Source organism: Excalfactoria chinensis, chromosome 3, assembly GCF_039878825.1.
Source record: "Excalfactoria chinensis isolate bCotChi1 chromosome 3, bCotChi1.hap2, whole genome shotgun sequence".
Classification (NCBI taxonomy): domain Eukaryota; kingdom Metazoa; phylum Chordata; class Aves; order Galliformes; family Phasianidae; genus Excalfactoria; species Excalfactoria chinensis.
Genome location: NC_092827.1, coordinates 44,512,307 through 44,539,757, shown reverse-complemented (window position 1 = coordinate 44,539,757; position 27,451 = coordinate 44,512,307). Strand labels below are relative to the sequence as shown.

Genomic DNA, 27,451 nt, shown 5'->3' with positions numbered 1-27,451 from the left:
GCCCAAAGAGAACTGCTATATAAAACCCCATCATCTAGTAGGCTGAGTAACCTCTAATACTTTCAAGCTACATATACTTTGATAGCTGTACATACATTGATACTTGAACATAGTTGACAATGCTCTACTAGAAGATATTTCACTGATTGATAGAAGCATGCTTTTTAAGCATTTGTTTATATTGCCACTGCAAAATCTGTACTGACTTCAGTGGGATTAAGAGTTCTGAAGTATTTTATCCTGCTGGATATTATAAGAGAGCCTGAGCACCCCTTACTGAAATTTCACTTGTTCAAAAGACACAAGCTGGTTTTGTTCCTACTTCTGCCTTCATTTTACTTTCTAAGGGAGTTTTGCAGGTTGTTGCAAGTAATCAAATGAGCCAATCTCAGCAGTTGCCATCTGGCAGCTGCAAACTTATACCTGCACATCTGCTTTCTTTCCTTCCTTGTTTAGGCTAATGTTTTATTTCACAGTGGGGACATGCACATACAGAATCAGTCACTTCATCTCATCTGACAGGCAGTAACTTCCAACACCATTTGCAAGTCCAGAAACATGCCTCATATAAAATGCCAATCCAAAAACACCTTTCACAGCACCCATCTGGGAAGTTTAAACTCCTTCTTGCCAGCTTCTTTAAATGCCCTTTGCAAAACAAAACAAGATGGATACAGAGATGACTGCAGGACTCCAAGACTGGGAAAAGCACTCTGGAATCATGAAGTGCAGAGAACTAAACCAAAGAGGTTACACTATTTCCCCACAGCACAATAAGCAGGGTGTTTGAGTGAGTTACAGTCTTGGGCATGCAAGAAACATTTTAATTGGTACATACAAAGTTTGTCTATACAATGTGTCTCACATGTTCCTGAGTCAACTTTATTTTAGCTGTAAGCTCACATCTCAAATTCTGTAGAACTCCTTCACTACAGCTCATGACGAGAAAATAAAATTAACTTATTCAATGCCTTCTGCCATGTTTAGGGTAGAAAATGTTTTGCCCCTCCAAAATGTCAAAATATGAAATACCAGCTTCTTGTATATTAAGTAAGAACTGGTCCATAACATGTCTTGCACTGATAAATTGAAGCAAGATTTTTTTTTTTTTCATACATTTTATGTATGTATAATCACGTTATATAATATGCCAAAAATGCAGTTAGAGAAATTTCAACTTGGTTTTACAATAGTGTTCTCAGTAAGGACATCTTTCAGATCTCAATTACAGAACATTTAACACATGCAATAATCTAAATAAACTGCTATATGAGAAACAAGCATGTTACTCTGAAAGTAATGCCTCCTGTTTTGTTCCACAGAAACGACAACAGCTACAAATAACACAACACTATTTGATAAATTCGCAGCAACAAAATGCTGTTTTCAACATAGTCAACAACATTAGCTGTTCCTTTTTGCCAGTGATGAAGAAAAGCCTGTATGCCATACCTGTAAACATCTGCACCAGTGAAGATGACCCACTGCCACTATCACCTCTGCTGAAATGCATCATCCATTGCTTCACTGTGCTCGCCTTCACTGATTCGTCTCCATAAATGTTCGGTAAGTGTCAATGATCGTCAGTGTAATGGAATGTAATGGAATACTGGAGGAAAGGTTCAACCTCTCTTGCCATATCGCTAACACAGGCCTCTGACATTGAAGGTCAGCATAATGAAATAGGCACTACGTTCAGAGCAGTCCTCATATATATATATTTCAATTCCATAAGCAGAAGTCTTGGAAATACAATATAACAAGGATAGAAGGATTACTTAAAAGGAAGATGAGACTGACTTCTAGAAGGGCTTGGTGCCATGTGGGAAGGTATATGCATTGCTCTTCATATTCACTGCAATGACATCTGAGTGTTTCTGTGATAATTTTATCATAGGATTTTACTATAATTTTTCAAATTTCATAAAGAAAAAAGCACCATTATGTTGATGTGATTATAAGCCTGTACTCATAATTTTCCCCATGAGCCCTCCTTTTCTCCAAGCACTGACCCCGCTAAACCACCAGAGGGAGCAAGTTTCACAGAGAAGAAAATGCTTTCCTGGAATCTCCCGGCCGCGAACAGTATTTCATCATTTAGCATTAGTGTCAGATTAGAGTCAGATTACCTGGAATAGCCAAGTATATTCCAGTGAAGCAAAGTTCTTCAACTTGCAACCAGAAGCCAAAACTGAAATCTGTATATTTCACTATTCACAATTTGGCCAAAATATGTTGCCACCCTTTACATCCTGAGGTCCTACCTGAAGGGACCACCATCATGCCTACACTCCTTTTGCTGTTGGGGCTCTGTTTTGGAATGACCCAAAGACCTCTGAAGTCAGGTGCAGTCTTTCCATTACCATCAGCGCAATTTCTCCTCATGGAGAATTTAACTTTCTTAACTGTTCAGACTACTCACAGTCATGTTTGTTTTGTTGAATTTTGTTTTGTTTTTTAAACAATGCATTATTTGAATTTTAATTCATTTCCCTCCTGAAACTTATTATAGGTTCTAAACTATTGCTCTGTCTCAAACAACAACAATAAAATTCCATTCTGTATTAATATATATATATATATATGTTCAAACTTCATAAAAATTTATTTAGAGAAAAATGTTTATACATAAGACAGAAAATAAATGTTCGCTGTGATTAGATGCCCAAGAGTTGGCTGTTGTCACAGTCACAGATGTGACTGTTGCTGTATAGAAAAGATTATTTGCCTGCTTAATTGACTGTCATACAGACGTCTAAAAATTAAAGCTTGACAATATTTTATTTAGCCTCACATCTCCTACTAGTATTTCCCTTAGAGTTCTGACATATGATGAGAAGTGTTCAAATAGTTTACATAGGGAAATGCTCCCCTGGAAGCAGATCACAGGAGAACACAGCACACCTATCAAAGTACTGATACTGTGGCTAGACAGAAAGATAAATGATGCTCATCAGGAACTACTTTGCTCTTTTGGAAACAACCTCCATCTTTGAGAGTAATGTGCTAATTGTATGATACCAGAATGCTGCATCCATTAGGTACTGTACTCATAACAGAAGTGAGTACAATGTAATAATTATAATTATAATATTATTATCATTATCAATGGCCATTTATTTTCTTTATAGCTAATGTTTAATCAGGTGTTTGAGAGTAGTATCATTCTACCTAACTAAATCACCTAAGTAAATCTAAAAATGTGATTTTTTTTTAATATCAAATCACGTAAGGATTAAGGATCAGAGACCTCAGAGAGAGTGGCTTTTAAGAGGTGGAAGAGTACATTCTGAATATTGTTGTTTCTATTTTGAAGTAGTATTAAATACTAATTTCCCATCAATTAATCTGCAGTCAATTAATTAAATATGTCAAACATTACTATTTCCACATTACTAGAGTGAATAAAAATAGTCCCACAGGGCTTCCCCAAACCTATTTTGCAGATGTTATAATCTAAGAAAATCCAGTGGAGATTCCTAAAGACACAGTGTTTGCCAACTAATCAGCTTTATCTATCTATCTAAATTAACATACAGGACAAGGGCAAAACTGTTTTTCTAGAAGAATTAAAAGAAGTATTCTTATGGATGCTCCATCATCAGCATGTACCAAGTCGAGTACACAATAAATTTTTAGCTAAGAATAGTCTTGAAGTAATACATAGTTTCAAGCAATCAAATGGTGTCTAATAAGGCAAGGTACTAAAGTTATGTGATTCAAGAAACAAAACATTTCACAAAGTGCAGCAGACTGAGGTATCTTCAACGTTCACACATTCAATAAAATTCTCATACTCGTATTATGAGTTTTTATGTCTAGCTGTTGGCCTGATCCAATAAAATTACAGAAGAATTAGAAAATAGTCAACAACTCTAGCTTTTAATGCTCAACAAGTAATATTTGTAAGAGCAACATATTTAGTAACTAAGTGTCAAAACCATCCCTAAGTAGCTTATGGACTTTATGTGAAAACAAGTTTGTTTTGTTAAACTAATTCTGCTATTGACCATTATTATATCCAAACTCTTAAGGTACACTGTCTCACTTCCATACAATTTTACATTTTTAACCAAACTTTAAGTATTTGAAGAAAATTTACTCTGGCAACTTTACACTCTAGTAGGACCAAGGGATTGATGCACACAGCATCTTATTCCTTTTTGCTCTGCTCTATCAGATGAACAATACCTGGTCCAACATGTTAGCATGTCATTTGATACAGAATGCAGAGGAAAGGCTGGGCAAAAAAAGCAAAAGTAAACATTTCCTGATGTGTGCTTTCAAACTAAGAACAACTGGTTCAGAAGAGAAGAGGTAGCTACAAGGCTAAGCCTGGGAGGAGAGGAAGAAGGGACAAAGAACTACTTCCAGATTTGAGTAATTCAGATGAGGGAGCAGCAAAAACAGCAGAAAGCAAAAGTCATGGCATATTTTTTTGGAGCTGATCTAACTGGTATTATAGTAGCAAAGTGACTCATATTACACTGTGTCCAACTACTTTATGACCATGTGGGAGAAAGCCACTAATCATCCTAGAGACTTGATCACTGTCTTTATGGTAAGAAGCAAAGAACAAGAACCAATATCTTCCTCCTTGCAGAACCGCCCTTATGACTAGTTTGAAACGCCGAGTTTTGCTTTGTAGTGTGTAAAACCTACAGTACATGGCTGTTGCTGTCCAGTGTCTGCAATGTTTCAGCTCCCACAATCAATATGTCATTCTTTTATTCTAGCCTCATATTTCTAGCTGAAGTACCAAGCTCTAGTTTTCCCAGGAATTCCGGGAGGTTCTGAGAGTTCAACAGTTTATATGGGAAGCCACTTAGGTTCTCTCTTCCTCTGTATTATTGATTACTTTATACAACTAGTGCTCTTATGTTTGCTCATGGATTGGATACAGGGGCATTTTGGGCTGAGAAGGCTCACAGCCAGCTTCCTTTCTGCAGCCCCAACCCAACAAAAGGCCACAAACATCACAATGACCTCTGAGTAGGAAAAATTGCCAACAAAGCTTTTTCTCACGCATCTTTTTCTCAAATAACTTTGTGGTTATAGTTTGCAACAACCAAAATGCCATCATAAGATTGGTTTGCAAAGTCAATTGAAGAGGGGACTTCTAAGGGCTTGAGAGTACATTTAAAAGAAAGAATTAAAGTTCTAATTTCATAAATGCCACAAAGCTTTTTCCCTATCCTGGTGAGAGGCAGAGAGGCCACTGTAACGAGGGAGTTTGTACTTCACCTAACCTTACTGGGTAAACTTATTAAATGTTGGATCACTTCACTTGCCCTTTTCGAACCCTTCAGAAGAGACTGCCTGGCACCTACACATGTGACTGAACTCCAGAAGTGCCGTCACTGCTCCCTGCCCAAACAGTCCTTTCCAGCAGTCTTGCATACCACACAGGCCTTGCAGTTCAACTGTCAGCCTCACAGAGACCACTAAAAACTTGGCAGTCCAACAGGTCTAAGATCTTTCCTGTTTGGTTTTGCTCAGGGCTCCATACAGCAAATAGATGGTGCAAATGTAGAGGAGACTTAAAGGATTTCAGCAGTGGGATTCACTCACTGGGTTTGTTTCTTCTGTTCCCAATGCAATTAGATGGCCAGTGTTCTCCAGCCAGTTTGTTTTTCTCTGAAATACACATTAATGTTATATATTGGCTTCCATGCAGGAAAGAGGATATATGCCATATCCCCTGTGACGAGACAGACCTCATACACTGCATCCATATTTACCAGCAACATAGCTCAAGTCACCTTCTGAAGACAGATAAGGCTACCACAGTGAAAATTCTGTGCTGAAGTAGTTATTTCATGACCCATTTTCTTTAAACTATTCTTATAATTCTGCAAAATAGTACAAGAAGAGGTATCTTTTTTTTTTTCTTTTAAATTTTGTCAGAAAATCAGCAATGATACTTATCTTATAATTATCTGTTTTTAAAGGAAAAATACTTGAAACTGTGTATTTCAGCCTAATTCTGATTTATTTGTTTATTAAGAAGCTTGTTTCTTTGCCTTAATGTTTACTAACAGTTATAATGTAGCTGGCATAGCACAGAGGAATATAAATATCTCAGTAAGATCCCATATGAGAGTTAGATGCCATATCCCACCAATATTCTTTCATTTTTAACCCTCTTTTGAGGTTGTGCTTCACCAACACTATACACCTAGTTTTGAAGAACTTTACATATTTGACTTAAAAAAAAAAAATCAGTCCAGCTTTAAACTAGCAAACAAGATTATATTTAGCAAGCAAGTTTATATTTAGTAAATCTCTGCTTTGGACTTGTAAAGCAGTTTTACTAACTTAGAAATATGTAAACAAAACAAAACAAAACAAAAGTACCTTAAAGTACCTATTTGATACAAAAAAATATATAACTAACTGTATTGGTTTTAAATGTACAGATGGAAACAAAATGTACAGAAGGTATACAAGTGAATAAGTAAAGGAAAAACTCACCAATGGTGGTGCCTTGACTGAGGCAGCTGAGGCAGTCCTCCCTGGTGAGCGATCTCCAAGAGATACTGCTCCAGTGGGAGTCAGCCCTTAAATGAGGTCTCAGAGGGGATGGAGTCAAGCTCCACCCCTTCCGGGAGCACAGCTACATCACTCTCACCTGTGCTCCCACAGCTGACCCCATACTTGCCTCAGCTGATTAATCAGAGGTTCAGGCTGTGATTACCAATCTCCCATACACTCCACCCCTTCACAGCGTGAACCAATGATTAGGTGAGTTTTCCCTTATCACAGAGACCCAACGCGACGCTGATACAATTTCCCGTCGCACCGAATGCTGATGTTATTCAAATGATGATTGGATGGGTATTCACGATCTTCCGTGGGCCAGTGCTTGATAGATGTTACTGGAGACAAGCCATCTCGAGGTGCAGGTCCATTTGCGTTTCATCAGTCCACACAAATTGTTCTCTGATGGTCCTAGAGGCTTAGAATCTTAGGGAGAGTAATACAGATGTTTCAAGGGTACCAGGAGAGGAAGGTCTGCCCTCCAGGGCAAGATACAGGCCGTATTCTTGTCTTGGGTCAATACTTCTGCTCGCACCGGATTATGTCCCGGCCTCCGATACCATACCCTCTGGCCAGATATCTGTGGCTGTATAACTATATCTGGCACCAGAGGAGGAGTCCTGATCTGCCATAGGGACATGATGGGTGTCCCTTTAGCAATAAAGACCGGAGTATTGACCACGATGTCAGTAGGCCATGTACCTATCACCGAGGGGGTAACTGAACCTCCCACCTCCAATAGTCTCCCCCAAGGTGCAAGTAGGCCACACCACTTGGGTCCTACTTGCACCTTCCAGGGCCAATTTATCTTATGGATTCCTGGTTTTAGATTCTCAGGGGCAGGGAGCAGAAGATTATTGTCATTACCAACCTGCGGTTTTACCTCATTATCAGCACCTGTAATTTGAATCCTAAGAGGGGAGGCCCATATAGTGTGTAACATTTTCAGAGCACTGGGTCTGCCATCCCGAGGTCTTTCGTTCAAGTCCCGCAGGGTTTCGTATAATCTTTTTGTCCACCCCTGCAGGGACTGGGAGTCTGTCTTCAGGGCAGCCTTAAGAATACCATTGTAGCGTTCAATAAGGCCTGCCCCTGTTGGATTATATGGCAGATGGAATCGCCATTCAATGTTGTTCTCTTCTGCCCAGCGCTGTATCATCGCTCCAGTAAAGTGAGTCCCTTGGTCGCTCTCGATGACTTGAGGTGTCCCATATGCAGACATCAGTTTAGTGAGTGCCTTAATTGTATATGCTTGATTTGCCTTTGGTACGGGATAGGCTTGCAGCAGTCCACTTACAGTATCAACGCAGGTCAGGGCATATCTCGCCCCCTCAGACCGAGGGAGGGGCCCAATGTAATCAACCTGCCATCTCTGAAGAGGACTATATCCTCTAGCAATGTGGGATGTTGTTTCAGGCAACGGTCTTGGTCTCATCTTCGAGCAAGCGTCACAGTCCTGACATGCTTGGACGATATCAGATAACTGTACAGGCAGCCCCCATGCTTTAGCAGCTGCCCACATTATCTTTTGTCCAGCATGCCGTAGCTTCTGATGTAACCATCGGGCAATATTTTCGGATTGTGAATTCCCAATCCATCGAACTCGGGCCAGTGTGTCCGCTTCATCGTTTCCTGGTGACTGCAGGGGTTGATGACCAGAGACATGGTAGACACATACCGTCCTGTGTTTGACTGTATTCCAAATGTCTACCCACATGTCTTTCCCCCAGATCGGTCGGGCGTGGATAGTCCATTCCTGGGTAGCCCACTGCGTAATCCACAGAGTAAGCCCCCGGTACACGGCCCAGCTATCCGTACAGATGTTCAGGATGCCATCACCAGGTTCTTTAGTTATAACCATCCACACGGCTCGTAATTCTGCCCATTGGCTGCTCTGACCATCCCCCTCATCAAACCAGATTGTCTCAGTAGAGGGATGGTATGCTATAGCTCGCCACTTGCTCGGGTTGCCTCTGCTGGACCCATCCGTATACCAGGCATCTTCAGGAATAGGATATCTTCCTTCCTGAACAGGGCTCTTCTCTGGTGGAGCGACCATTGGTTCTTTCGGCGTATCACTGCGATATGTCACTGGGCCTAAGATCTTCTGTAATTCCTCCTTGAGTGGAGACGAAGACAAGCTGCTTCTTTGACTTAGATAGGCGACCCATCGTGCTACCGTCTGTGCTTGGGCCACCCCTGTCTTAGGAAGGTGAGTTAGATCTCTTACCCACCCCTGGATCGGTAATGTAGTTTTAACTATAACCTCTGCTGTTTGCGTTATTGGCTCTACCGCTTGTAACGCTGAATAGGCAGCCAATAACTGTTTTTCAATCATGCTGTATCTTTCTTCTGCTCCGTGCCAAACCTGAGACCAGAATCCAATGGGGGTTCGAACAGAACTCTGGCGTTGCCACAGGCCCCAGCCAAAACCATCCTGGGTAACATGAACGTCTAGTTCAGCTGGGAGGGTCGGATCAAATATACCCAATGCCTGGGCTTGTTTAACTGCCAGCTTTGCCTGTTGGAAAGCATCTTGTTCTACCTTCCCCCAGTTCCACGATTGACCCTTCTTGGTAAGCTTATACAATGGCCTCAACAACTGAGCTAAGTGAGGTATAAAGGAGCGCCAATACCCCAATATACCTAAGAACTCTTGTAGCTGTTTTGATGTTGTAGGGACTGGGAACGCTTGGACTTTATCCACTACTGCACTGGGTAGTACTTTGGTTTTTCCGGACCAAATTACTCCCAGGAATTTTACAGATAGCCCCGGACCTTGCACCTTCTGTGGGTTTATAGCCCACCCTCTCTTTTGCAGATAAGCTATCAATAAATCTGCTGCTTGTCTCACCGCCTCTAATGAATCGGACGTTAACAGGAGGTCATCAATATAATGATATAAATTTACATTATGTGGCTTCTGCCACTTAGCCAGATCACGCGCCACCAAATTATGACAAAAAGTAGGTGAATGCACGTACCCTTGCGGCAGAACCTGAAAAGTCCACTGCCTGCCTTCCCATGTGAATGCAAACTGGTCTTGTGATTCTTCACTAATCGGAATACTGAAGAATGCATTCGCTAAGTCTAGGACACAGTGATACGTTTTAATTTCTCTACTTAGTGTGTCCATTAGGGAGGCAATATTGGGTACGGCTGCATGAACGGGCGGCGTGACCTTGTTTAATTCCCTGTAATCCACTGTCATCCTCCATGTTCCATCCGATTTTCGCACTGGCCATATTGGGGAGTTGTACGGGCTATGTGCAGGCCTTATAATACCCACTCTTTCTAATTCCTGCACTGTTTTTGTTATTTCATCCTGCCCACCTGGGAGTCTGTACTGTTTTACATTAGTAATCCGACGTGGCTTGGGCAGACAAATAGGCTCATGTTTTGCATGGCCTCTCAATATTGTCTGAATTGCCCGGATACTAATGCATCTCTGCCGCAACCGGAACTCTCCCACTGTTGTGTGGAGAGCCAGACCCCACAAGATATCAATTCCCAATATGTACTCCGGAATTGGAGCAATAGATACCTTGTACTCCCGTGGTGGGAGGCGCCCGACCCCCAATTTTACCCAAGTTTGGGTGACTGGAACGGTCTGTCCCCCAAAGCCTCCAATCATTACTTTGTTCCCTCTGAATTTTGTTGGGTCTCCATAAATTATAGATGTTTCCGCCCCCGTATCAACGAGGGCCATAACCTTCTGCACATTTTCTCGGGACCAATATATTGTCAATTCCACATAGGGCCTCCGGTCCCGTCTAGAGGCCCTAGGGTGACTGACGTCCCTCATCACGCCATAAACTGGGCCAGATTCAGGTCTTTTACCTCTGATGCCTCTGGTACTGTGACCCGAGGCACCTGAGGTGGCCTCTTTTTCCTATTTGGCACGATAAAGTCTTCTAGATTCCAAACTGTTGTTGGTCGTCGTTCTATAAGCCTTATCCCCGGTCTTTTGGGGCGGTTTTGAAATTTTTGTTCATCCTTCAGCTGTTTCCACAACTGAAGCAGAACGTGATTGGGCTGCCCATCAATTTTGGCAAATTGAACACCTGCTCGGAGTAGATCATTAAACATTTGTTTTCGGGACACCCTAATGGGTCCCGCCCGAGGGGTTCGTGGAGCCGATCTCCTGGCTCGGGCTATTGGAAAAACTTCAGGATCTTCAATTACTCTAATATTGCGCTTGGTTCTTAGGCGCTCCGTTTCCCCCAGGTCCGCTACCAATTGGGCAGCATGCTGGACTGCTGCCTCTGCTGCCACTAGAGGATTCAATATAGAAACCAATGTTCCATACATATGTGAGGGAGCCTGTTGTAAGATTAGGTCCCTCATTCCCGCAGAAAACTTCACCATGTCCGGACTAACAGATACATCTTCATAGACAGCCTCTCGCATGCCTAGTTCCCGGATATAATTTTGTAGGTCTTCCATAGAAGACCACATTCCTGTATGTATTGGCATGTCTGTTTTATTTGACCATACCATACGGCAGGCAGCCATTATCCAATCTACGATCGAATGATTCTCTTCAGGGAACTGGGATCCTGAGTACAATCTCTGCCTCAGGGCAGGATGGACTGTTATAGTTGCTAGTTTAGATACCTCGGAGCCGCTAACTATTACACTTTCTGCTCCCGAGTCCCATAATCGTAACAGCCAGGCTGGGACACTTTCCCTTGGTCTTTGCCTGAAGCGCTGTACTAGATCCATAAGTTCAGTGGGTGTATATGGACGTGCTGTTACGTGTAAATAGGAGTCAGCAGGGGTCCATTGATCAGGAGGCACCCCTGCTGGTCGCTCCTGGACTTTTTTTGTTTTTTGGGTTACCATAGGACGGACTTCTAATAAGTCCGTCTTAAGTGGCTCTTCTAGGTTAGATTTAGTGACCTTAGTTTGATCCGATGTTTCAGGATCCTTACTATCATCCATTGTAATATATCTAATTTGGGGGGTGTTTGAAAAAAATGATGAATTTTTCCCCGTTAATAGATTAATTTCGCCCTCCAATTTTTCAATGCGGGCTTTTAATAATTGATTTTCATGTTCAATCTTATCTGATTTAACCTCTGCCTGATTTAAAGCATTCAATAAAGGCCAAGCAGCCATGGATGCAGCCATTTGCCTTTCTTTGGTTGTCAAAATATCTTTTTGCAACCCCTGAAAGTATTCAGTTAGATGGTAAGGGGACATATTGCCCGTTACCCGTAAGGGCCCCCATTGTTCGATAATCGTCGCTAATTGAAAATATGGGGACGCCTCAAACCCTGGTATTTGTCCAGGGAGGATTTTCCCTAAGGGGGTGATCTTCTCCCCCTTGAACCAGTTAAACACATTCCACAGGAAAGACATTTTTTTTTTTTTCCGATATTTGCAGGCTCCTGCCTGGCTCGCCAAATGTATTGGTTTTAAATGTACAGATGGAAACAAAATGTACAGAAGGTATACAAGTGAATAAGTAAAGGAAAAACTCACCAATGGTGGTGCCTTGACTGAAGCAGCTGAGGCAGTCCTCCCTGGTGAGCGATCTCCAAGAGATACTGCTCCAGTGGGAGTCAGCCCTTAAATGAGGTCTCAGAGGGGATGGAGTCAAGCTCCACCCCTTCCGGGAGCACAGCTACATCACTCTCACCTGTGCTCCCACAGCTGACCCCATACTTGCCTCAGCTGATTAATCAGAGGTTCAGGCTGTGATTACCAATCTCCCATACACTAACATTTAGTATTTTAGGAGGGGAAACACTTCTATTGTTCAGCTTTTCCAAATTGACTTTCCTCATTTGTTAATACTAAAGCAGGTCGAAGTGGTGACAGTAACACAGGTGCTAACTGAAGAGAAAATATCACAGAAAGTTAACTGCTCGTGCTTAGCTACCAACTAACTGCTTCTTCTGCTTAGACTAGTAATTAGGGAACTGAAGAGCACCAAATACATTCAAATATACACATTAAAAAAAAACAAAGCAAATCCAAAGCAAATCACCTTTTAAGATTTCACTCATCCCAATAAATCCTGAAACAATTAATTTACAGGACTTACCCAAGGAAGACATATACACTTTTTTTTTTTTTTTTTTTCCCCGGTTCATGAGGTCAGTATAAGTTGTTGGCAACCAAACAGGCCTTCTATTATTGCTCCGTGGGATTCAGTAAGTATTTTTTCTTGAATGGTTTTCTTTTCCATTACTGTGAAGTATTGGTTTCCTTCTCTCCTTGCTAATGACTAAGGTGCAGTAACTCTACTAAGTTGGTCAGAGGTAGGGAGACAAGAACAACGTGTGATGCCTTCCATAGAGGTCCTTTTCTCTGGGTAATTTAAATGCAGCATGAAAACAAGCCCTGTCCAGGTCATCTTTAATAGGAAGGAAGATTTTAACCAGGGTTTGTGGCTACCCTCTAGATTTCATTTAAATATCTTGGGAGCACAAATATAAAACTCCATTAACAGCTTGCTATATTTTATCCTTCAAAACCAAAGACCAAGTGTGCTTTGTAACACCATTTTCCCTGGGAATTAGAACAATATTCACTCAGTCAGAAAATTAAAAAACTAATGCAGTCATAATACAATCACATTTGTCGTCTTAATACCTTCACCAGGTGTTTTTTCTCTTCTAGCACCCATCTCTTTCCTTAATGATTAGCTTACTCCTTAGAATATGCTGATAGACTCCCTAAAGTGCAACATGATAAAACCTAAGCTCGACAGACAGTTGCAACAGATTTGTGCTTTAGCACATCACTTGTATGCACTACGTCAATTATGGGAATAGTCTTTCACATTTCCCAGTGCACACTATAACAAGTGCTTTATAACTTTGTGCTGGTTTTATTCTAGAGGCAGATCAAATATCTGATCCTTCAAAATTTTGAGTGTCACAGTCTTTGAAAAAAGTTCTATCGGCGCAGTGAATTTACTCGGCACCAGTGCTTTATGTCATGTGGAGCTTTGGATCAGGCATTAGAAGCATTAAGCCAGTTTCAGTTCACCGATGAACTTAAGAACCTGAACGTATACTCAATATTTAAGAGAAAGTGCTTGAAGACACTGAGGATTTTTCCAAAATGTTCCCTTTACAATTGTATATAATTCTGAGAGTTTTGTAACAGCTTCAGTGATTTCTACTTGCTAATAACACAGACTCAGTGAAAGCTTTGCTTTCCTTGGACTCCCATATTGATTACCTTAATCTGCTACAGAAACATCTGCAGGTGCAAGAAGCATGCTGGCAAGATCCTGAAAATACAGGAGAATACAGAGAAAAGCAGTGCTGGGGGCTCCTGTCTACCTGCCTGTTCTTCTAAAGCAGACTTCAATTGCCTTCATAGTGAAGAAGAGTCAGAAGGTCCAAGTGCAGCCAGTGACAATACTGATGAGCTCCTTCTCTGACAAGTCCTACATGAAAGCACTCCCATGAGAAGCACATGCAATCTCAGCTAGGTGACACTACAGTTGTGTGGTAAACAGTGAGAATGCTAAGTTTCTCTCTGGGACATGGAAATTTCCCATCTCAGCTAGAAGGGGAGAGTGTTTTGGTAAAAACTTAGCCTAATGCAAGAATGGTCATTAAGAATGCCAGTCACCCCACCTAACTTCAGAGGCTGGCAGTCTCTAAACCTGTCCAGGATGGCAAGGCTTCTTTTACAGTTGATGAAGACTGATGGGTGTTTCTAGTTCACTGTTCCTCCCATGTCAGTATACACAGATGTCTAAAATAGATCAGGTGAGTCACACTTTACAAATGCCTGCTTCTTCCCTTTACTTAAAAAAGGAGCTAGACAACAGATGTCTAATTGTCAATGTCCAGTAAAGGGCCATACAAAACTGTCTGGTCAGATGAGATTTACTAAGTTGTGCAAATTAAACACAAACATCTCTAAACGGGAGACAGTAAAAAATGGTTAGGAAAGAGTGAACTGGATTAATGAATACCAAAAGACTAAAGACATAAAACTGAATACAATCTCTTTTTACATTCTCTTTTTATTTCATTCATTAAAGATTAATTTTTGACTATGTAAGTAAAAAAGACACCTGAAATCTCAACTGTCTTCTGAAAATATCCAGAATTTGAGAAAATGAGACCCATTATTTTGAATACAAACTGTATTCAAAATACAGGGCACAGAGAGAAAAAAGCTAAACAACGATATATGGGGTTTTATTCCATTTACTTGCACTAACGCTTCTCATAAAACTTTTAAACTAAGCTGAATGGAAAATATAAAAATAAAAAATCAGGGTCACTAGCTGATGCCAATCCTAAATATCAGGGTACTGGATCAATATTCAAGGGGTAATAACAGATGTTTCTCTTTCACTCAATAATCTGGCTTAAGAAGCTGGTAACATCGACATTTTTCAAAAGAATCTCACAGTGATCTCCGATTGTCAAGCAGAGCCTTTTTGCACTCAGCATATAGCACAGAGTATTCCTGGTTATGATGGTGATAGCTTCCTTTGGTGCTTGCAAAGGAGAATATTGACCTTTATTTTATTAGCAACTTTCCAAAACACCACTGACTAAACATTTGAATTGACTAGGTAAATAATCTTCCTACTCTCCACTTAATACAATAAACAAACAAACAAACAATTCCCTGAACTGTAGCCAGGTGCATTGACAGAAAGATGTTTTGATTTAATATGAAAATATTTGCTTGTGATATTCTTCACATCCCCGTGTTCCTCAAGGTTTATTTCAAAATATTAGTTCTATCAGGAAAAAAAAATTGCAAGGGAGACCAACATGTCTGCAGACGACACCTGAATTTCTTTATTTCAAATGTTCCCATACTAATTGGAACTTGCACCTCAAGGAAGGAGAAATCCTTTTGTATGAAGTCTCCATATTCAGATAGACACAAATAATTATACCTGAAAAAGTAGGAAAGATGTAGAAATACCACAGTACAAATTCACATGTAATCCTCAAAGTAAATGAACACCTTCAAGGAAGAGAAGGGTCTCAAGAACATACCTATAGTTGTAGACAAGGCATGAGCACAGCTTAAACGCATTAACAAACTTGAATCTACTTACAAGTCTGCTTTCACCTTGGAACTCTGAGAAACAGACATTTCATAACAGATACATTAGAAAGAATTTTTTTATGAAGATGTTATTTTGTTAGAACATAAGTTAAAATTGTAACAGGATTTGTGCCCACATCAGTGAATAAAAAATGACTCCAAACTCTTATTTTTATCACACCTCAGCTTTTGTATTAAGTATAAGATACAATTTGAAGGAAAGAATAAGTAACAGCTTAGAGGTAAACAAACAATAGAATAAAATGTAAAATGGCTTCAGTAAAGGTCAGAATAGCCCGATTTTTTCCTTTGATAGATACCTTATTTTCCAGACAAAAGAACTGCACAGGGAGATTAGATGTTATCTGAACTTCAACAGAACACTTGATAAGGTGTGACAACGGAGATTATTAGGAATACTGGAGAGAAAAAAAGATTAGAAAAAGAGCCCAAGGATGCTAACTAAAGTTACTGTTGCAGAGGAAATAACTGTGAACTGCTCTGAATGCTAGGCTGAAAACAAATTACTCCAACAGCTTTCCTCATGGATTAGTCTTGGTATTCATCCTGTTAATTATTTTAACTTTGTGATTTCACCCCTAAAATAGAAATTAATTCAAGAAGTTGAATAAAAATGAGGCTTTGCCAACAAAAAGGAGAAAGAATACCATATGAAGGGAAAAACTGACTAAAACAGTTATAGGTAGGAATTAAACAGAATAAAGTACAGGATCCTGAAGATAAAATGGAATTCACCTCATGCAACCCATCTAAAAAACTTGGTATCTTCACATCTGAAGCTCAGTTTATGCAACAGAACGATGTGAGCATGCATTAGGATAGCATGGACAGCAGGTCAAACGATCAACTAGCCAGCAAATGATTCTCAACCTCTGCTCTCATTTAGAGAGATCTCACCTGGGATATTATATGCAGGTTGGGAATGACCTATAAAAGTGGTATGGGCCTGTTTGAGTAGGCCCAGAGGAGGACCATGAAAATTATTAGAGGAGTGGAATCCCTCTATGAAGAAATGTTCAAAGAGTTGGAGTTGTTCAGCCCAAAGAAGATAAGGCCCTGTAAGATCTTGCTTACAAAAACAGACAGAAAAAGATACTTTAGCAGGTCTTATAATGATGAGTTTAAACTGAAAAAAAGTTAGATTTAGACTGGATACAAAGAAGGAACTTATTTATGATGAGGTTGGTGAAGAACTAGAACAGGCTGCTTTGAGATCCTGTGGAGGCCCTATCCTCAGGAGTGATCAAGACCAGGCTTTGGGCAACTTGGTGTCTATTGGAAGGTACCCCTCATCTCATAGTCTTTAAGGGTTCATTCCAACCCAAGTCGTTCTATGACTTCATGTAAACATCTTTGCAAAAAACAAACAAACAAACAAACAAAACAACACTGCAAGACCAAAAATTATATGAATGTCACTAGATGTCCCTGCAAGGGAGAAGGTTTCTTTAATTTGTATTATTTAAATGAATTACAATCAGAGCAACATAAAATGATTTGGAAACTCAAAATGATAGTTTAAGCAAATATGTAGATTTAATGTTCACAAGGAATAGTACTGTTCTAGAACTAGAAGACAGTGAACTTTTTTAAAAACAACATAAAAATCAGTTCAACTGTTTTATGTTTCAGTAGCAATCTAAAATACATGCTTCTGAAATTTGCATTATGGATTTAGGCAGTTACATTCTCTCAAGATTTCATCTTTCCTGTGACTCTTCGATTCCCACACAGCAATTCTGCGCCAGCTGGATTAATTCATTATTCCTCTGCAGAAACTCAACACACCCTGTTCTAAATCTCCTTAGTCTGAGCAGAACCTTGCCTGCAACTCCTTCCCCCAAGCAGAAAAGCAGCATCATGCCACATCCATAGCTGAGAGGCTCATTTCTCAGTTGCCTTAGTAATCTTGAGACAAAAAACTCGGAAATTATCAGTCTTGGAGAGCACAGGGAGGGGGGAATTGGCAAAGAAACAGACATGGGAATGTAATACCATGGAAATCTGAAAGGGAGGCAAAAAAGGAAGGATCAACTGCACAAATATGACTTATTCCATCGTGGTGCCAGCCAAATTAACTACCCAAAAAAACATGTCAAAAGTCAAAAAAAGCGTGCATCCAAATAAAATAAATGAATTCATTTCATATCTGGGATTCCATGACCCAGGTGTGGGACCTTGCACATAGCCTTGTTGAGCTTATCACAATTGTTCTGGTTCTTTTGGATGGCATCCCTTCCTTCTACTGTATCAAACGCACCACTAAGCTTGATGTCATCAGCAAATTTGCTGAGAGTTCACTCAATCCCACTGTCTAGGTCACTGAGAAAGACGTTAGAGAGTACGGTAGCTCTTCTATAAATATAATGGTGTGTAAAAGACACTCAAGAGACTGCAGATAAAAGCAGCACATCACAGAAATGTCAGAACAAAACAGCGACTTTAAAAGACTAAACTGCTTCAACCAAGGGATATGGTGGTAATTTACACCATCCACCCTCACCTTCAAGATTTAGACTTATTTTTTGAATCTTTGTTTCTTTCTTCTAGGGCTGTGGTAGAGATTGAAAATAGTCCCAAACCAAAGTTTCCCTCCATTTATGAATGAGAAGTTTGTGCTGGATGTAAGCATCATATAAGAGGTATGTTTTATCAATAATATAAAAACAAGAAAACAAGATAAAATTGGGATTCTACTATGCATAGGCATAAAAGAAGCATTTAAAAGATGAAATACTCAATCTAAACAAGGCACTTGAATAGACTCAGGAGTGGTAACAGAAAGGAGGAAAGAAGAAAAGATTGAGAACATTCCTTTGGATTCCAGATAAAACACTAATCTTTTGGACTTATGTGTAATTCCTTACTTACTTGGGAAAAACAGTCATAGATTTTCTATCTTGCTGGTAAGTGTGCAGGATATTCACAAAGTAGAAAAATTGGTAACAGGCATGAAAGTATTTGTAAGCTTATAGCTCTGTTCTGAAATCTGAGTTTTGCTACAGCAATAAGAATAGAGTAGCATACAAGGGAAAATGCCCTAACTTTTTGTCCTAAGAGCCTTTTTAAAAATAATAAATAATAATTACAGAACATTTATGATTTATATATTTTTTAAAAATAAGCCTATGACATTAAAAAGACATGCCAAATTTCACGCCCCTCTTTAATACAAATGAGCAAGAAACCAGGGGTTAAGCAAGAAAGAATCCGCAGTCCCCTTCCACCTCTCATATAGAGCCATTTTCTTCTGGAAAACAAAAAATTACTCCCTCCTGGAACTGAATCAGAAGGCAGATACATCATCCAGTAGCCAGCATATGATTCAACTCAGCTTTTCAGAAAGTTAAAAAGACCAAAAGACACCAAAAAAGCTTTTTGAAACAAGAAGGCTGCATCATTTTAACTGTTCTGAAATGCCTGCTGAGCACTCCTGTGAATCATGCCTGCTGCAAGAGGAGCACCTCTGAGTTAAGAAGGCAGTGACTTTCAGTGACAGCTGGCAAGCAGACACTCCCTCTACCAAAGGGGACAGCCTTCATTCAACTGGAAGGTAGGAAAACATGCATTCCTACAGACACTTTGAAGGTATGAGATCCATGATTATAATATATAGCAATTACAACCCTCTCTCAGCAATGTTGTTTTTAAAGGAGGTAATCCAACATAGTATTTTCTAAAAAGAAAAATATCTAAGCACATAAAACAAGATGGTTTATAAAATACGCTTCTTGATCAGATTTTATGATTATACGAGCATACATTGAAAAGACTGAGTAATAAACATTACTGCAAGTTGGAAAAAGACATTCCATTCAAGTCTCAGGAAATGATACAAAATGTTAAAATAGCACTAGGTATTCCACTCATGTTAAATTCAGCACTGGTATTGCAGAATGATTTAGCTATGCCTTCAAATGCTTTTAATATTCCTTCGCATTATGTATACAATCAGAAAACCACTTCTGTGGTAATTAGCTACCTTCCAAAATTTAAATGTTAATATTTAAATAGGAAGTTTTGTCCTACCTGTTAAGCCCATTCAATGAGGTATTACTTGTCTCCCAAATTAATCATACATTAAATTTTTATTAGCTTGATCACTTAAAAGGTTGGTAACAATGAATATTTTCTGTGTGTTTAAAGATCTTGTTTAAAATATTTCAAAGCAACCAAGTAACACAATAGCAGTTCACAAAACCGTTTGATCTTAATAAAAATTTGTAATGCACAAATGTTGAAAAATTAGATCAAAAGCAATTTTCTTTTGTCTGTTTTAATGGTTCCTTTAATGACTTAAATGCTTCAGAAATGCAGCTACATGGAAAAGTCTAAGAACAGGATTACAAAAATGACTGTCTTATGGATACAGCATTAAAATTGAGGCTGCTGCATTGAAAACTGTACTTTTTTATCTTTTACTTGAAAAACAGTTTGAATTAAGAGCTAGCATACCAGTTTCCTTTCCTTTCCTTTCCTTTCCTTTCCTTTCCTTTCCTTTCCTTTCCTTTCCTTTCCTTTCCTTTCCTTTCCTTTCCTTTCCTTTCCTTTCCTTTCCTTTCCTTTCCTTTCCTTTCCTTTCCTTTCCTTTCCTTTCCTTTCCTTTCCTTTCCTTTCCTTTCCTTTTCATGTTTATATCCTAGGATTTCCTCAAAATTGATTTTTAGCCCAAAAAAGGAGACATTTTTTGTGCTTCATATATGAAAGTCTATAGTCTATGAAAAATGAGTACTATTTAATGAATAAATTGCACCTGAAATGTCCTGCTTTGAATTTCACTAACTGTAATATTGGCTCCATTAAACTAAAAAATATTTAATATGTGAAGGCTGTCTTATGAATGGACAAAAACAAACTGGCACTGCAGATTCCAGATGACCCTCATCACACTAACTGCTACTGCAGTTCTGTGAACTCTGTTTATCACATACAAATCTGTAACATTTTCCAAGTCAATCTCAAAGAAAAATTTTAAAATAATAATTTTTACTGGAGCGTTTTCATGTAATACCTTTCTATAGGAGAGCCCAGAGTTGGCTTAGGAAGGCACCAACACTTTTTCTATTACCTTATCTTGTCTTCCAGCTCTCACTGTAAAATGCAAATATGGGTTCATCTTTGCCCACATGCTGCCTTCATACTTGAAGTTATGTATGGTGATGATTTAAAAGACTAGACCATTCAAGATCATCAAGAGTATTTTACACCTAATCAACGCATAGAGTGAAGTACTATTGCTTTATTATATTACTTTACATTATTATTATTTTTTAATATCATGTTATATCTCTAGTGTATTTCACCCAAGTGTTTGCATCCACCATGCACCTTCGTGTTTTTTTGTTTGTTATTTGTTTGTTTCCTGTTTTTCATTTTTTGTTTTTCCTTTTGGTAGCTTCTTTGCCTCAGCAGTTTCCTGGGGCAATTAGTTCTACAAGATAACTGTGTTGCATAGGTAACTATCCCTAAAAGTCTCCCTCCATTTTCCTAGTATCATAGGAATTGGACAGGAAGGAATCTCCCAATAAAAATGGATGTGCCAGAAATTCCTCTTTGATGCAGCCTTCCTAAAATTAAAGACCTAAGATTCAGTGGTTGGTAGTAGCTCAGCATTGGCACAGGTCAATTTACTAATACAGGCATAACCTACAGTTACTCTATCAATGACTCTTCAAAAGTGTCAATCAGTTTGCAGATCACCTACAGCATAAAGGAATTAGCAATATCAAACTAACATTGCTGCTTTACTGCAATTAATGTCATAGCTCATGAGCAGACTCTGCACTGGACTGCCTGATGTGGTAAGTAAATCACGCACCACAGACAGGCTAAATCACAGAATCACAGGATCACCTCTTGTTGGGTCCATGTCAGAAAATTATCTTCCACGCACTGCAAGTACCTTCTTGACTATGTGTGCCTGGCAGTGCTGCTTTTCCAGCAAATATCAGGGTGACTGAAATCCCCTACGAAAACCAGTGCCTGTGATCATGAGGCTACTTCCAGATGTCTGCAGAAGGCTTCAACTTTCTCCTCCTGATCATAGAATCACAAGGATGGAAAGGACCTATAAGATCATCTTGTCCAACCATTCTCCCTTTACCATACCTACAGAAAACCACTAAACCATATCTCTTAGCTCCTTATCCAAACACTTCTTGAACACTGCCAGTGATGGCAACTCCACCTCCTCCCTGGGCAGGCAATTCCAGTGCCTGACCACACTCTCAGAAAAAAAGTTCCTTTGTATGTCCAGTCTAAACCTCTTCTGATACAACTTGTGGCCATGTAGTAAATACCTACAGTAGCGTTACCCATATTAGATTGCCCCTTAATTCTCACCCATAAGCTCTCTATTTGTTTATCATTCATCCCTAGACAGAGCTTGATACATCCCAGTTGTTCTCTCACAGAAAGAGCAACTCCAACACCTCCCCTTGGTTGTCTGTCTTACCTAAAAAGTACAGAGCCATCCATCACCGCACAAACTTTCACTGAGCTCAAGTTAGAGTAACTCTGACAGCAAAGAAATATATTCTTGGTTCCTCCAGTAGCAAAATTGCTTTTCAGCTTCTTTTCAAGCTCAGTGATTTTCTGCAAACATATCAAAGATTATAGATCACCAGCCTTTTCTCCATTATGACCACTTTCCAGTGGACTCAACCTGATCTTTCAGTTATGAATCATATAGCAACAACTCATGCCCAATTCTCATGAGATAGTACATTATTTATTACCAATCACACAAGTGGTTCCAAGAACTTAATTTTCAATTTTACTGCTTTCTAAGAAATAGCATTAAACTATCTATGCTAGTAGTATGAGAGCTAAAAGACTTTTCATTTTCTGAGTCAAGTTCAAAGCATAAATGTATTTCATAATTCTGCCCCAACATTATTGAAGATTTGATATGTTTGTCCTCTTCTGCCAAATTTAAAGAAGGTTAAGGATTAAACTCTCATTATTTGGGGGTTAAGAAAAAGACTAGTTGCTTACTAAGCTGACTAGAGTAAGTCATTCAAATTCACTGCTTTCCCCACTGACTTATCAGCAATTTTTCTTCAAATTTTTAATGCTCATTTTCTTATTCTCCCCATCACTTGCAACAGTTGAATTATTCTTCTCCAAAATTGCATTTTCATTTGAAAAGTCTACCTTTATGTTCATTCACAACACAAATCAGAGAAAGGTTACTTACAAACCTTTTTACAAGTACTATCTCAGACAACAAATCATTATAAACAATCTTTCTTTCACAGTACTTTTTGAGTGTCTCAACTGTAGAGCTATGAGAAATTATGTTACTGAAGAGTCAGTCAGAACCTGGAAACTGTTTAGTGAAAGCAGAAATAACTGAACTTGAAAATACTGCAGTAGTAACTTCATAGTTATACTTTCAGTACCTGCTGCTACCCTGCAGCCTGGATTGTATGAGTGGTTCACATGAGCTATGACACAGTGATCCCCTCACACTGCAGAGAGGAAGCAATTTCACAGATGATGCCTCTGAGCAAAAGTACCACACACACTGTCAACTTACATTTTACATGGAAAAAATAAGTGTGGTTCCATCCATAGTCTATTTTTGATTGATTAGTTCTCACTATAAGTTCAGAAAAGTGACTTAAGTAGGAAACAGACCTCCTTCAATATTTGCAAAGTTTGCAACTTCTGCAGTCCACAGTGCAGACTAACGCCACAGCTCCTTGTCCTCCCTTGCTGTGGCATGAGCCACACACAAGAGGAACGCAGCCAGAGATACATCCAGTATCATCCACCAGCATGTTCTGGCTGCTGCTGCCTGCAGCTAGCTTTAGGAAGGAGGGTGGCTACACCCTGGAGTACTATGTCTGCAGTATAGAGGTGAGTACTTGATTTGTTCAGATGCTGCTATGGTGGCTGTATGTACTCATGCATGTACAGAAGGAAAAGAAGAGCTGCATCAGCCAAGCACTTGACCCCTTCTCCCAACATAACCTTTCTCTCCAGTGCTATGTTTTCCAGTATGAACCAGTTTGAACTTACTGGCCACCACAGCTCTGAACCTAGACTCTTCTTTTTACTGCGCAACAACACATCTTAATTTGACATGCTTCAAACCATTAAGCGATCTGAAATATTTCAGATACCTGGACTGTACTGTCACAAGCAGATAAATAGCACCATTGCTTATTTGCAGAACCTCAATTTACTTCTTACCCTGTAGAGGCACAAAATGGCTCTGTTTCACATGCAAGATGGTGGTTTAAAAAAAAATGAAACAACACACACCTATCAGCTAAACCATAGCAATTATCTTTTGTGTTCACAGCCAGAGCCTTATACTTCAATAAAAAATATTGGTTATAAAACATGGCATATGTGACTCATAGACCTGTTCCTCTCCTCGCTTCTTCCATCTAATGCTAATCAAACTACATGACTCTCTTTAATTGTTTAAAATGAGAGAAAGCAAAACTAGTGAATGAAGATAGCTTTAAATGAGTTAGTACTAATCATCTCAGTTTAAGCTAAGAAGAACCTGACAGTAACCACACACGGCATGGGGAAGGAGAAGAGTATAGGGTGGGGAGAAGCAGAAAGATAAAGGGAAAATAAGACCTTGTGGTGGAAGCAGCTCATTTAATGGGCTCAGCTGTGAAATATAATGCTATAAATTACATTTCATAAATGCTATATTTAGTTACTCATATAATTTCATATTTGCCACAGGCTGCTAAGCACACATTCACTCATTACTATTTTATTGCAAAGTAATTTGTTACACTGCATGTCCAAAAGTTAAAGCACAGAAATTGTGGTGTAAAAATAGAAGTGTGCTTTGGATGCTGTATTAAGTATTATAAATTGAAAGCTGTTTTCAGATTAGTTCACCTGCCATAGTTTGTGGACTTCAATCCTCCAGCAAGCCAAAAAAAAGCAAAAAGACCACATAATGAACAACTGCACCCAACTTCAGAAACAGCAGTATCCTCCCAGGCTAAACTCAAACCACTATGATTAATTTAAATAATCTCTCCATTGAGATTGCTAAGATGAATTTTCCTGTTTTTCATTCACCAACTGCTAAGTATACAAAATAGGCATAGAGAGGAAGGCACGTTCAAATAGTTCTGCTTATAACAGAAGATAATGTATTTCTTGTTAGCCTACAAATATTTGACAGCCATCTTCCAATGGTGTCTTACGTTCTCATCTAGGAAAATATGCTCTTTCTAGAGTATTATAGACAACAATTACATATATATACATATATACACACAAACATACTTTGAGTTCAAATAAATCAGCAGCACTGGTTTTCCCCACCCACTTTAATATATTTGAAGCTGTTGGCTACCTTGGCACTGTCCCCCTCTCTAAGCTCCTGCAGCCAAAGTAAATACATCACATCTCATAGGAAAAGGCCAGTTTTGAAAGAGATTTCCAATTTGACCAATAACAAAGTTGGAATAGCTAAATCAGTGACGGCAAAATATTTGCTAATTTAGTCATCTTTTCCAGATTAAAGGTTGACCTTTATTTCTCTATGTATGTATGTCACACATACACACATATAATATTCAGTTAGCTTCCAGTAAGAGCAAATCACAGAATCACAGAATTGTAGGGGTTGGAAGGGACCTCTAGAGATCATCGAGTCCAACCCCTCTGCCAAAGCAGGCTCCCTATAACACGTTGCACAGGTAGGTGTCCAGGCGGGTCTTGAATATCTCCAGAGAAGGAGACTCCACCACCTCCCTGGGCAGCCTGTTCCAGTGCTCCGTCACCCTCACTGTAAAGAAGTTCCTGCGCACATTCGTGCGGAATTTCCTATGCTGAAGTTTCAGCCCATTTCCCCTAGTCCTGTCCCCACGCACTACTGAAAACAGACCAGCCTCACCACTATGGCTCCCACACTTCAGGAATTTATAAACCTGGATCATGTCCCCTCTCAGCCTTCTTTTCTCAAGGCTAAACAGACCCAGTTCCCTAAGTCTCTCCTCGTAGGGGAGATGCTCCAGGCCCTTCACCATCCATCTTTGTGGCCCTCCGCTGGACTCTTTCCAAGAGATCCCTGTCTTTTTTGTACTGGGGAGCCCAGAACTGGACACAGTATTCCAGATGAGGCCTCACCAGGGCAGAATAGAGGGGGAGGATCACCTCCCTCGACCCGCTGGCCACGCTCTTTTTAATTCACCCCAATAACATATATGAAACAAAAATAACATATGAAACAAAATGAAACTGAGCCACAGTCTTCCTGGCCTTTCATAATAGGACTTGGATGAAGCAGGGTTTTGGAGACAAACATATTAAAAAGTTTTCCCAACAAAATATTTTTTGGAATTATTTTAGAATGTCATACAGATTTCCTTCCATTGGGGAGGACAGAAGAAACATAGTTACTGATGAATGTAATGCCAAAATTTAATTGCTAACTTTGCCTTATTAGCACTGTAAATGATGCTGTTTTGGAAGTTTTAACTAATCTTTGACAAGGTAAAAACTGCATAGCTGAACTGGAAATTATTTTCAGAAAAAAAAACCAAACAACTATTTAGCACAGTGATTGAACAGGTATTGAGTTATAGCAGCACTGAACAATTTGGACATTTACTTTTGATTTATTTATTTTCATATCAGTGCCAACAGTGGTATTGGCACTGAGTTAAGTCAGACTAGTATAAAAAAGAACGACAACAAACCCATAGCTTTAGCCAGTGTTGCAAGTATGAAAGTTTGCACGGTGATAGGTATTACCTGTTCAATCATTTTTAGAATGTATATCTGTGCCTATTTATCTAACTGAAATGGTTAGAAAAATTAAAAATAAAGGTGCCAAGACTGACTAACTTGAATTGTTTTGTTTTGTTTTGTTTTTCATTAAATTCACTTTTGAGTTCCTAAATTTTTACCTTATAACAATGTTGGCTGAAGTGACAGCAGTTAATACTCCTTTTAGCTCACATTAGGAGGCTCCTACTGTCTCACATCAGGCCCACAATATTGCTTCCATTATTACAGCATCAAACATTTTGAAAAGATAAAATAAGCTGCTTTCCATGACTTGAGCTTCTTTACAGAGGGAAAAAAGCATTACTATACTAACCAAAAAGATAATTGTTCTCTGAGTCATGTGAGTCATTTGTGTGATTACATGGGGCTGCTTGCGTGATGTAAACAGAACTTGTTCAGCTGAATCAGTAGATAAAAGCATGAGTCAACTTTTGAGCTAAAGAAGGTGGCTCTTACACTATTATCTGAACTAGCCTTTTTGGGAGACAAAGGGCAATGATACCTAATGTTACTTACACAAATATTTAACTGTTCACATTGTCTAGTGTGTAGAGAGTAGGGCTTTTGATATACTTACATTTCCAGAACAAACAACAACGTCTATTTAAAATGAGGAAAGAAAACTGCTCTAGCATTTTTCTTGGTGATGAATCTGGTTTTTGTTTGTTTGTTTTGTTTTGTTTTTAAAACATCTGTGGAGGTTATGGCAATATCTCTGTTGATATAAAGGAAGCGTTCATTTTCTACATAGAAAACCAGCTTTTATTCATACGGACTCTCTTCCTCCTTTCATCCTTTACTGTCTGCAAAAACAGTAGCTCTGATTTCTCAGAAGCCAGTGCTTCATATATAAGTTTAACTACAACAGATGTTCTTTGCTTAAAGGAAAATATCTGCTTTTCCGTGGGCGTGGAAATATCTTTTATTTTATTTCAAAAAACCCAATCACCAAGTGAAATTCTAGGAACACAGTGTAACAAGTACCAAGATTGTCCTCTCCAGATTCACTGCTTCATAGCCTACTACTTAATAGATTATGCATATTTGCTACAAACATTACCATTTG

General features: G+C 39.2%; 2 protein-coding genes across 2 annotated transcripts in view; one reads left to right on the top strand and one right to left on the bottom strand.

Annotated features, from left to right (window-relative positions):
* NT5DC1 (5'-nucleotidase domain containing 1) overlaps positions 1–27,451 on the bottom strand; it is a 124,729-nt gene that overhangs the window by 53,966 nt on the left and 43,312 nt on the right. The window lies entirely within an intron of this gene.
* The window catches only part of COL10A1 (collagen type X alpha 1 chain), a 34,948-nt gene continuing 26,467 nt past the window's right edge, over positions 18,971–27,451 (top strand). Inside the window, exon 1 of the mRNA XM_072333237.1 lies at positions 18,971–19,159. The gene's annotated coding sequence lies outside the window, so the exon portion shown is untranslated. The remainder of the gene's footprint in view (positions 19,160–27,451) is intronic.